General features: G+C 35.4%; 1 protein-coding gene across 1 annotated transcript in view; it reads right to left on the bottom strand.

The window, feature by feature from the left end:
- Positions 1-12098, bottom strand: part of DMD (dystrophin) — a 2307273-nt gene that overhangs the window by 646384 nt on the left and 1648791 nt on the right. The window lies entirely within an intron of this gene.

Below are 12098 nucleotides of genomic sequence, written 5' to 3'. Positions count from 1 at the left end.
TACTTTGCTATTTAAAAGCTTATAGAGAGTCATTTCAGAGTATCTGGGTTTACTTAAACCAATACATGAGTGCCATGAGGAAGAAACAGAATTCTGAATTCTGACAAGAAGGATAGCTATTTATACTTGTAATCTTAGTCTGGGTGGTGGTAAAATTAAGGTGTATATTTCTTTTAGAAACAGAAAAGGTACAGAAATGATTTAAGAGATATTCCTTATTTAACTTCTTTGTACCCCAAATTCCTCACCTGCAAAATGAGAAGGTGAAGTAGATGAACTGTATCAGTCTTTCTCCGAAGCAGCCTCCCCATAAGAAGCACCAAACTCTTTTGTCCCAACCCAGAACTAGTGACTTTGTAGTTGAAAGGGGAGGGAAAATCCTGCATTTTAAAAAAATTCTCTGCTTGACTTTTATGATTAGGGAGGCTTGGGAAGCACAAGACTCGATGTTAGTATTCAAATTATTCTGTATTATAAATTATGTTGATTTAGTAGCACTTTAAATAAAAAGCCATCAATTTTTAAAATTACTGAGAAATAGGAAATGCTTCCCCTCCTTAAGCATCTATTACCTCTTTCATCTTTGTCTCAATAGATATTTTGTAGAGAAATTCCTGAAAATTCAGGTATATCTGCCTTGTTCTGGTTCTAAAACTGAGACAAATTTCTTTCAATTGGGAAGAGTAAACATAACACTTACTATTAATTTATAACCCCTATGTGATAGATGTTTTACCCATGTTTTTTCATTTTTATTCCCATCATAACTACACTAATAGCCAAGCAAGAAGTCTGCCTGATTTTAAATATGGTGATTTTGCTACTATCACATGAGGCCAATGAAAGTGGAGAAATGAAATGTGGTAGATGGTAATGTTTGCGAAACTTAGTTATCTACTACTCCTTTGGATTCCTGTTGATTTTTAGATGGTTTTTGATTTTGGAAAGACCAAATTTTGATCATTCTGTAGTATTTCTTTTGTGAAGAGGTAGTGAAATAGCTTTTTTGATTTAAGCTAAATCCATTTGGCAATATTAAAATAATGGGGGAAAAAGTATCCAAATACTGTACATCTATTTTGAGCATTTTTCTCTTTCTGTATTGAAAAATTGGAGGGGCTAACTTTTAACAAATTTTCCACATTTGTAAGCTGTGATTGCTCAGAAGAAAAATCCAATTTTCAGGTTTCTAACTTTTATGGTTTCTTTACACAAAAGGGTGTTTGAAATATGGAACAAATTGCCAAAGACAGCTATTGAAGTAAGTGGCATAAGTCAGTTGGAGAGTACTGAACAAATTTTAGAGTAGGAACCATATACAGTGACAAGTTTTATGAAATAAGATGTTTTTCAGGGTTAGAATTTTAACTCTGGTCATCTGTAGCATAGCAAGCTGAAAGGTTAATTTGGAATTGTCTACTCTATCTAAATATGTAGTATATTCCATATATTTTTAAAAACAGACTTACCCAGAAACTTTAGATTAATTCACATTTCCACCTCAAATTTAACAAAGAACTTTAAAATATACATAGCTAAAAAAATATACAAATTCATTTATTTTTAATTTTTTTTTTTTTTAGAGATAGAGTCTCACTTTGTTGCCCTCTGTAGAGTGCTGTACCGTCACAGCTCTCACAACCACCTCCAACTCCTGGGCTTAGGCGATTCTCTTGCTTCAGCCTCCTGAGTAGCTGGGACTACAGGCGCCCACCACAACGCCTGGCTATTTTTTGTTGCAGTTTGGCTGGGGTGGGGGTCGAACCCGCCACCCTCGGTATATGGGGCCAGCGCCCTACTCACTGAGTCACAGGTGCCTTCCTGATTCATTTATTTACTCATTCATTTTAATAAATACTTTTCAAAAAGAAAACAACAACAAAAAAATAAATACTTTTCAAGTGCTGGGTGCCATTCTAGGTGGTATGCATGTAGCAATGAACTAAAAGTGTTAGGTACGATGTGTATCTGAAATGAAAACCTGTGTTGTTTTTGATACTTGGAAATTTTTATAATGACAAAGATTATCTTTATTAGATTTTTAAATTTTTTTTATTTCTTTTTTTAAAATGATAGCTGTATACATTAATGCAAACATGGGGTACAGTGTAGTGTTTTCATATACAATTTGAAATACTTTCATCAAGCTGGTTAACATAGAGTTCATGTCATTTGCTAATATGAGGGTACTAATTTTTTGGTTACACTGTTTTCACCTCTAAGGTAAAGTCCAAGTTAACAGCCATATTGTTCTTGCCTCTCATTTTTAAATACATTAATGTCTGCTCTATTTTTGTTCCTTTTTTAAGGATTTCAATGTACATTTAAGAAATATGTTGTAAAAGTAACTTGATCAACTTCAATGTGAACCTTACCAGACTCTAAATTAAACCTGACCACAATGAACAGCTTTTACTGCTGAAATTAGCAAGCATGTCAGTTTGGACTCAAAATAAGCCATTTTCCTCTCTAATGAACAAAATAGGTCTTAGGGTATTGTGAAACCTGTTCTCTAGTTGGGTGATTCTCTAATTCTGCTGACAGACACATGCTTTGTAAGCACCTGAGAAGATTATTAATGACATCCATTGAATCAGTCTCCTTAAAAATCTAAGGAGATTCACAACTGCAACAAAACTATACATTTCTAAAGTATTTCAAAACGAATTGCAACTCTTCATCCCGGGCTTTGACCAATACATTCAAAATATTAATTTCAAAAAAGAAACTATAAAATAATAATGTATACTGCTATTACACTTATAAGACACTAATATGCTCTTTTCTCAGTAGTTTCTCAGCAAAGCAGAATGGGAATTTTGTCCTTTGATTTCCTCTCCAAAAATAAAGGAAAAGATGTAAAATGGCATATACTTCAGTATTTTTTCATTAAGATGTTGTAAAAACAGTAACTGAAAAATGAACTTCTTGCTAATGAACAGAAGCACATAATGAGAGCAAAGATTATTTTTCTTTTCACTTATAATTTCTTTGACTTGATAAATCAAAGTTGTATAATTCCAGAACTTCTCAAATATAATGACCTTCATCTCTATTCCATTGAGCCACTGGTACATGAAAGGATACCTTAGATCTAATCATTACTCAAACCATTTGCCTCCAAAATATCTATCTATGGAATTCTGTTTTCTGTCTCCAATGTATAGCCCTTGCCCGATGCTACTTTCTTTCTTTCTTTTTTTTTTTTTTTTTTTTTTGTAGAGACAGAGTTTCACTTTATCGCCCTTGGTAGAGTGCCATGACATCATACAGCTCACAGCAACCTCCAACTCCTGGGCTTAGGTGATTCTCCTGCCTCAGCCTCCCAAGTAGCTGGGCCGATGCTACTTTCTCAAAAACACTGTTCCTACCCTTATCTTCATCCTCATATGACCTCTGGTCCTCTTCTCTCATTCAATTTCCTCATTGTACCTTCAGTCATAATAAACAAGAAGAATGCTAATTGTGTTTATTTATTTATCGGATATGAGCTGAGGTATTTACGATACACATAAGTGCACAAAACTAAAACCATTACATGCTTAACAGTTTCTAAGCATGATAGTTGATTGTGTCTACATGGATTCTATAATTCTGGAAGAAACAAAACAGACAAAGAGGGAATCAAGGCTATTTCTAAGGAGTCATAAGCCAGCTACTGGGCTTTACAAAAAACAGCTTACCCCTTGGAGATGAGAATTCATCATGGATTCCACTAGCTGAGCAAGGATGGAAGGAAAAAAAAAACTTCAAATACAAAGTGAATCAGAAGTCTTTAATCTTACTAAGTCCCTCCAGAGTTGAGGGAAGTGGTTATAAATAGCAACCCTATGAAAAAAGGAGTTAAACAGTGAAATTATACATACTATATAAGTAGAAAATTTTAGGCGCCTAGAAAAAAATACAATTTGTTATTGTATTCACTAAAAAGGAATTTTACCTAAATAATACTCAAATAGAACATAAGTGAAATATGTTTGTAATTTTCCTTTATAATAATATATTTTTGAAATTATGTTCTATTTTTATTTATAAATCTTAGCTGTCTATTTTTGAGACTTTGGAAAAAATAATCAATGACAATTCCTTATGTTGAAGTCAATATTTAGTACTTATACATCTAAGAAAAAAGCTAAACAAGCAAATGTTATATTTTGTATATGTTTCTATGAAATCAGCAATATTTACATAGTCACAATTAGAACAAAAACTCATAGTGATTTTCAATTGTGGCCATTTTCAGGAAATAAACAATATAGAACCAAAATCTATTTTATTTACAACCTTGAAAAATGGACATTAAAATCGACAAGATAAAGTAGTTTATAGAATCATTTAAGTATGAAAAAAAGAAGTATTTAAGTCAAGTAAGCACTAAACTGTCCCTTTCTGAATAGGTTTTATCCGGGAGGATGTGACCATCTGTCTAGCTTTCAACTGCCTAACCGAGCACCTTCAATTCTGCTGCCTTCCTGCATTTGGCTGCTGCTCCAAATAGACTGATCAAATCCAAAGTCATCCTGATCTCCCTCCACTTTCTCAAGTCTCATTTACATTTTACACTTGCTTGGATATTTTTCTACTAGGTATACCACCCGTACTTTTTCTCTGAGGGTTTGACCAGCACCTCCATTGATAACTTCATAAATATCTTCTGTCATTATCCTTTTTTCTCTTTACTTATTGAAAAAATGCTTTTTTAAAATGTCTTTATTGTTATATAATTTCAGACTTGCAGAAGTTTTGCAAAATGGCCAAAGAACTTCCACGTACCCTCCTTCACCTAGATTCACCAATTGTTAACGTGTTGCCACATTTTATTGCTCCTTTTCATTTAATCATCCTCTGAGCGTGTGCCTATACATGTATATGTAATATTATATACATAATTTTGGGGAACAAGTTGATAATAATTTTCAGATATCGTGCACCTCTACCCTTAAATACTTTAGTATTTATTTCTCAAGAGGAAAGACATTCTCTTCAATAACCTTAACTCAATTTCAAAGTCAGGAAATTTAACATGGTTTTAGTACTATAATTGTATCCACACTCTTTATTTAGAGTCTGACAATTACTCCATTAAGGGCCTTTATAGCTCCATTTTCATTTCCTGGTCCAGACTCATGCATTACATTTAGTTGTCATGTCTTTTTTGTCTCTTTAATCTGAAATAGTTGTTTGACTTTCTTTGAACTTTGTAACATTGATAGTTTTGAAGAATGGGTGGGCATTTTATAGAATGTCCCCCAAGTTGAGTTTTGGAAAATATTTCTTAGTGCTTCTGTTATGCCAGTCCTTGAGCTAGGCACAAGGGATGTGGTAGTAAAGGAGAAAAAATTCCTATTCTCAAAAAGAAAACAAACTACTCGTGAGGATAGGCTGTAAATAAGTATTAAAATGATTCGAGGGGAGTATTGTGGTAGAGGAGGCATGGGGAGTTATCAAAGGGTGTGGTGGTAATAATGAACCAAATTTAGGGCTTACATGAGGGTCTTTGAAGGAATGGAGCTTAAGCAGTCTTCAGCTTTTATCGATCTGAATTACACACAACTGTTTTAAATACCACTGCTGCTAACAAACACTGGTGACCATGAGAACATGCCAGCCTTTTACTACTGGGCCCTAAGTGAATGAGGATTCCAATTGCAGCTTTTTAAAATTTTTTACTGCATTTCACTGAAGCCAAGCTTCCCATGGATTGTTCCTCACCAGTGACTGAATATGGTTGGGATATTAAGGAAGAAACTTTCTTGGAAGAAATGGAACTCCAGCTGATTCTGGCTCAATGACTCCCCAGTAGCTCTGCTGTCCTTCAACCTAACAGCCCACCAGGATGTTTATACCCAACCTTTTCTCCCTCTCTCCTTCATTTGGAGTCAGACTTGCATCTCTGCCTAATGGCTCTCTACCTTCCCTTGTTTCCTACGTGGTTTCTTTCATAGATATTTCCTCTAATAAAATATGTTCCCATTTTATCTTATCTTGGTACATTTAATCTCAGGCTCTGAATAATATACTAACTTTTGCTCTTCTAGACCCTAAACCAGTCATCAACTCCTCAGGTCCACATAACAATTCCATGACACTACCACCTGGATGTATAACTCTCAACGGTTGGACATTAGTGACATAGATCTTCTTATGCCTCCCATGGTTTGACCTCTTCAAGATTCAATTCAAGTAAATGTACAGTTTTACATTACCTCTATTTAGAAACCACTGCTCCTTAGAAATGGAAGGGGATGACTGCTATTTTCAATGAGTACAGAATTTAAATGGAGAAAAAGAAGAGTATTAGATATATTACATGGTAACAGTGGGTTCTACTCAACACATGTAGTTCAAAGACTTTAGGATAACAAAGCGAACCACAAGGAACATTTGATATATCATAACCATTAAGCTTACTGGAAGACATGTCAAAAGGATCTTTTGGGCATGTTTTCAGAGTATGGAAGACAGCAAAGTAAGACACAAAATGTTCTAAACTCTTGGAGCGTGAAGTGTCCTAGGTAGGCAGGGTCAGGTTCATGTGACAAGTTGTGCAGTTTGTTTCAGAATGCTCTGCATTAGAAGGGCCTCACGCTTGGTTTAGCACTCTGCTGTTGCCATACTGGCATTCTTATTTTTCTCAATAGGGTGCCCTATCTTTTCATTTTTCACTTGGCCCCACAAAATTTGTACCTGATCTTGACTTTACCCCTGAGGTTAGCAGAGAATAAAAGTTGTGTATTTTGGCTGGAACACTAATTGTTGATGGAGAGGAGCACATATGAACACAAATTAAATGATATCAATCAAATGCTTCTTTCTTAGTTCCTGGGAATATATTTCAATTTTCTGGATGGAGCATTCATGAAACTAAAAAAAAAAAAAAAAAAATGTATTTGAGGGAAAAAGTCTTTTCTGGCTTCCGGTAAGGCAAATAGGACGATTGTTGGTGGTTCTGAGGTGGGACCCCCCCCACCTCAATTCTCTCAGGGGTTATTGGAGAAACAAAGGAACGGTGATTGTAAGACAAGCCAAGTGGGGAAATTGCAAAGAAGTAGTGAATCATCTGAGGAAAGAAGTGGGGATAAAAGGGCAAACCTAGGGTTCCAGCAACAATTGTAGCGGCTGAAATCTCAAATATCATTTCTAGGTTAAGCTAAGTATTAGGAATTTCCAAGACCATGACGGCCTTGGGAAATACATGACAAATGATTGATAATTAGTTCCATAAACACTGACTAAACTGTAACCATGTATATATTTGCTAAGCACCTGGCTTATACATGAAGAGAAATAAAAATGATCTTCTTTCCTCAAGGAACTTGTAATCTAACAAAAATAAATACAGACAACTAATACAATGGACAATACAACTAACAATAAAAAAAATTGCTTATTGAGCACATATAATAGAATGTGCCAGAAGAGTCCACCCTAGCTTACTAGTTAAGAGAATGGATTCTGGAGTAAGGCTGCCTGCGTTTGAATCCTGCTTCCTAATTATTAAGTTTATCATTTTCAGCAACTTCTTCAACTGCTCTCTCTTTGCCCGTAAGATTTACGGCACTATAAGATGGAGATAAATAGAGTATCTCTTAAGCCTTGTTATAAGAATTAATAGGGTTAATAATTAGGGTAAGGTGCTTGGAACATTTTTTATTTCATATTAAGAACTATAAAAGTTTTAAATAAAAACCATTAATCAATGTAATTCTCATAATATCCTCAGGTAGATACTATTATCATTTCTATTTTAAAGATACAGAGCATGAAAGAAGAAGAAGTTAAGCCATCTGTCTAGGATCACATGTTAACACATTGCAGAACTTCTAACACGGGCAGTTTGGCCCAGAGCCCACACACTTAAGAGTTAAGGTGTAGTATGATACAATCACAATATATTTATGCTATTGCTTAATATAGCATAGCTATATTATAGTATGATAGAATTATAAAAGAGGTGTGCTTAAATGGGACAGTAACATGAAATGAGACTAAAAAGGAGATGATTTTATTCAACAACTGATTATGCACTGAATTAAACAGGGTTTTTATAACACACAAATGGTTCATTCACACTAGGAGGGGGAGCCTTTCCTCCCTAAGGCCGAAAGGAGAAGGGGAAGGTGCAGTTAGTGGAATGTGAGAAGCAGCTGCAGGGAGGGAACCTCTTGGTAAGAGCTAGGGCTGTCAGTAAAGGGATCCAGCCATTCCTTGACTCATTTTCCTCTCACCCACTAATCTACCCGTCCCTCCTACTAGCAGGACCCTGCCAATGAACAAGCAAGCCCATTGTTACTGCTCATACTGGTCATCTCTGCAGGGTAAAGGAGGAAGTTAGAGAGTGGATCTGAGAGAGTATCTAGCAGAAGATTCAAAGTGAGTGGCAACAATAGTAACAACTACTAAAAGGAATCAGTAAAGGGAATGACCACATATGGAAATTCTCAGGGAAGATTTCATATAAGGGATGACACTATTGTTGAACCTTGGAGGATGTGGCCAGAGAACATGAGGAAGGCACTGTAAGGGACAGAAAGGCATAAGCAAGGGATGTAAATGGAAGCCAGGATTCTATGAAAATAATGGGAAACAAGCTTAGATAAGCATATTGGAAACAGCTTTTAATATCTCAAGAATGGAAAAGCAAGCAACTCATGTACTCAATACTAATTTGAAACTAGTAGATGAACAAACTACATGAGAGAAAAACACAATTAAATTCAAGAAGGGTGGAGGAGGTAAGGAGGTTCAACAAGCTTTCAACTATAGGGTACAATGTAGGGGTTTAGGGCACATCTCCCTGGTGAAGGACTCAATTACAGCTTGGACTTTACCTTACAAATACAAACAATGTAGCTTAATTCTAAGTACCCTTATATTAATCCAACATAATAAAAAAAGAGAAAAATCAATTCGAGGTATTTGGATTTTAAGAATACCAGCACATTCTGGAAAAACTGAAGCCGTAGGAGGAAAGCTTTTAGTAATCCTGTGCCTTTGTACCCCTTGTTTGTTTTTTCTGGCTAGGATCCTTCTATAGTTGTTGGCCCATTCCTAGAAATACAGTAAACAGATACTCATTCATAAAAGTGTTGACTGACCAAATGACTGGAAACAATAAAGGGAAACAGTGATTCAATAAACAGGTAATTATAATTGGAAAGGTATGGAAGTTACGAGAACACATGTACTTGTTTGAAGCAGTGTTTATCAGTAATATAAAAAAAAAAATCACCAACCATTTGGCTAACTTTCAAAATAAAAACATATGATAGCTGTTTAAGAAATTATAAGCTATTCACACTCACAAAACAATAGAAGAGTCTATAAATTTTTTTATTTCTTTGTAATGATATTTTTATTTATTGATATATTGAGGGGATTAAAATGTATCTTAAGCCTACCAAATTCAATGCCTTCCCTAAAATGGTATTGCACAAAACAAATCTACTATCAGTGCATTATTTTTACATAAATAATTTCTCTTTCTTGCAGAAGAGATTAAGATAGTCCTTTCCAAGCTATTCTACTATGGGAAACTTAATGGATTGATTTACTTGTTATTTCATAAAACCTTTAAGGCTCGGTGCCTATAGCTCAACCGGCTAAGGCGCCAGCCACGTACACCTAAGGTGGCGGGTTCGAATCCCCAGCCCGGACCCGCCAAACAACAATGACGGCTGCAACCAAAAAATAGCCGGGCGTTGTGGCGGGCGCCTGTGGTCCCAGCTACTCGGGAGGCGGAGGTAAGAGACTCGCTTGAGCCCAGGAGTTGGAGGTTGCTGTGAGCTATAATGCCACGGCACTCTACCCAGGGGGACAGCTTGAGGCTCTGTCTCAAAAAAAAAAAAAAAAAACCTTTAACATGCAAAAATGAAAAGTCTTTTCAGTTATACAAGCTGGTAAGTAAATTATGAGATCTAAATTGGGGATCTTGAAATACAAAGTCAAGAGGAAAGAAGAATTTTAGGTTAAAATTTGCTGTTAATTATTTTAAAAAATATTTTTAAGCTGATATTTTTAGCTATTCAATATTAGATCTTTTAGGTATTCTACACTGTTTACATTCCTTGAAATCTTATTATTCTATAAACTTAGCATATTAATAAAGAATAGTGGCCTAATTGTAAGTACCCTTATGTTGAAACACTTTAAAGACCAGTTTTTCTCATGTGCATCACATTCAAAGGCTTTTGATGTTATAACCCAATTAACATAAGTGATATAATTCTTCTTGTTCTATAATTCTACCTATATACATTTTAGAAGAAAAGAAAAAAATGAAGCAACATACAGGATACTTCAGAAATATTTCAGATTCTTTTCCAGACCACTTAAATGAAGTATATATTATCATAAAGCAAGTCACATGGATTTACTTTTCCTATACATATGAAAATTGTGTTTATCCTATACTATAGCCTATTAAACATGTAATAGCATTATGTCTAATGTACACATTAATTAAAAAATACTTTTATTTCTCTTGCCCAGTGATAGATGAGATTATTTGTTCTTTTGTTGATTAATTTGAGTTCTCTATACATATTAGTTATCAAACTTTTGTCAGATTCGTAACATGTAAATAACTTTTCCCATTCTGAAGGTTACATTTGCTTTGATTGCTGTGTCCTGCATATGAACAGAACCTTCTCTGAGGATGGCAGAGGAATGACTAACAAACATATGAAAAATGCTCATTGTGCCAAGTCATCAGAAATACAAATCAAAACTACCCTGAGATATCACTTAACTCCAGTAACATTAGCCCACATCACAAAGTCCCAATGTTGCAGATGCTAGCATGGATGTGGAGAGAGGGGAACACTTTTATTCTGTTGGTGGGACTGCAAACTAATACAATCTTTTTAGAAATAAGTATGGAGAATCTTCAAAGAACTCAAATTAGATCACTCATTTGACCCCGCAATCCTACTATTAGGCATCATCCCAGAAAAAAAAAATCATTTTATCATAAAGACATTTGTACTAGATATTTATTGTGGCTTAATTTAGAATCACCAAAATGTGGAAACAACCTAAACGCCCATCAACTCAGGAATGGATTAACAAACTGTGGTATATGCATACCATAGAACACTATTCAACCATAAAAAGATGGTGACTTCACATCTTTTTTTTTTTTTTTTTTAACCTGGATAGAGTTGAAACACATTCTTCTTAGTAAAGTATCATAAGAATTGAAAAGCAAATATCCAATGTATTCGATACTAATATGAAGCCAGTAGATGATTTAATTCATGCCCATGTAGGAGAAAAACTGATTTTAACTCAATTGGCGTGAGGGGGATAAGAAGGGGGGGGTTGGAGTGCTCCCACTTAATGGGCACAATATAGGGTTTTTGGGTTTTTTGTTTTTTTTTTTTGAGACAGAGCCTCAAGCTTTCACCCTGGGTAGAGTGTTGTAGCATCACAGCTCACAGCAACCTCCAACTCCAGGGCTCAAGTGATTCTCCTGCCTCTGCCTTCCAAGTAGCTGGGACCACAGGGGCCTGCCACAATGCCTGGCTATTTTTTGGTTGCAGCCATCATTGTTGTTTGGCAGGCCCGGGCTGGATCAAACCCACCAGCTCAGGTGTATGTGGCTGGCGCCTTAGCCACTTGAGCCACAGGCGCTGAGCCCATAATGTAGGGTTTTATGGCACACCTTTTACATGCAGGACACAACTATCAGAGGGACTCTATCTAACAAATCTAAATATTGTGACCTGGTTATTTATACCTTTACATTAACCTGAAATTTAAACAAAACTGTCATTGCTAAAAAGTGCCTATGATCATCTAAACCTTCATTATGTTGTCACTGTTTTGCTGGTGGAAGATGTTGCCTTGATGTTAATGGCTGCTGACTGATTAGGACAGTGGCTGCTGAAAGCTGGAATGGCTGTGGCAATTTCTCAAAGTAAGACAACGATGAAGTTTGCTTCATTGATTGACTATTCCCTTCACAAAAGATTTCTCTGTAGCCTGCAATGCTATTTGATAGCATTTTAGTCAGAGTAGAACTTTTTTCAAAATTGGAGTCAGTCTTCTAAAAACCTGCTACCACTTATCAAATAAAAGTTTATGGACTATTCCAA

The sequence above is a fragment of the Otolemur garnettii genome, unplaced genomic scaffold (genome assembly GCF_000181295.1).
Source record: "Otolemur garnettii isolate 467f Iridium unplaced genomic scaffold, OtoGar3 scaffold00072, whole genome shotgun sequence".
NCBI classification, from domain to species: domain Eukaryota; kingdom Metazoa; phylum Chordata; class Mammalia; order Primates; family Galagidae; genus Otolemur; species Otolemur garnettii.
Note: the sequence above shows the minus strand (reverse complement) of the source record. Positions and strands in the feature narration are given on the sequence as shown.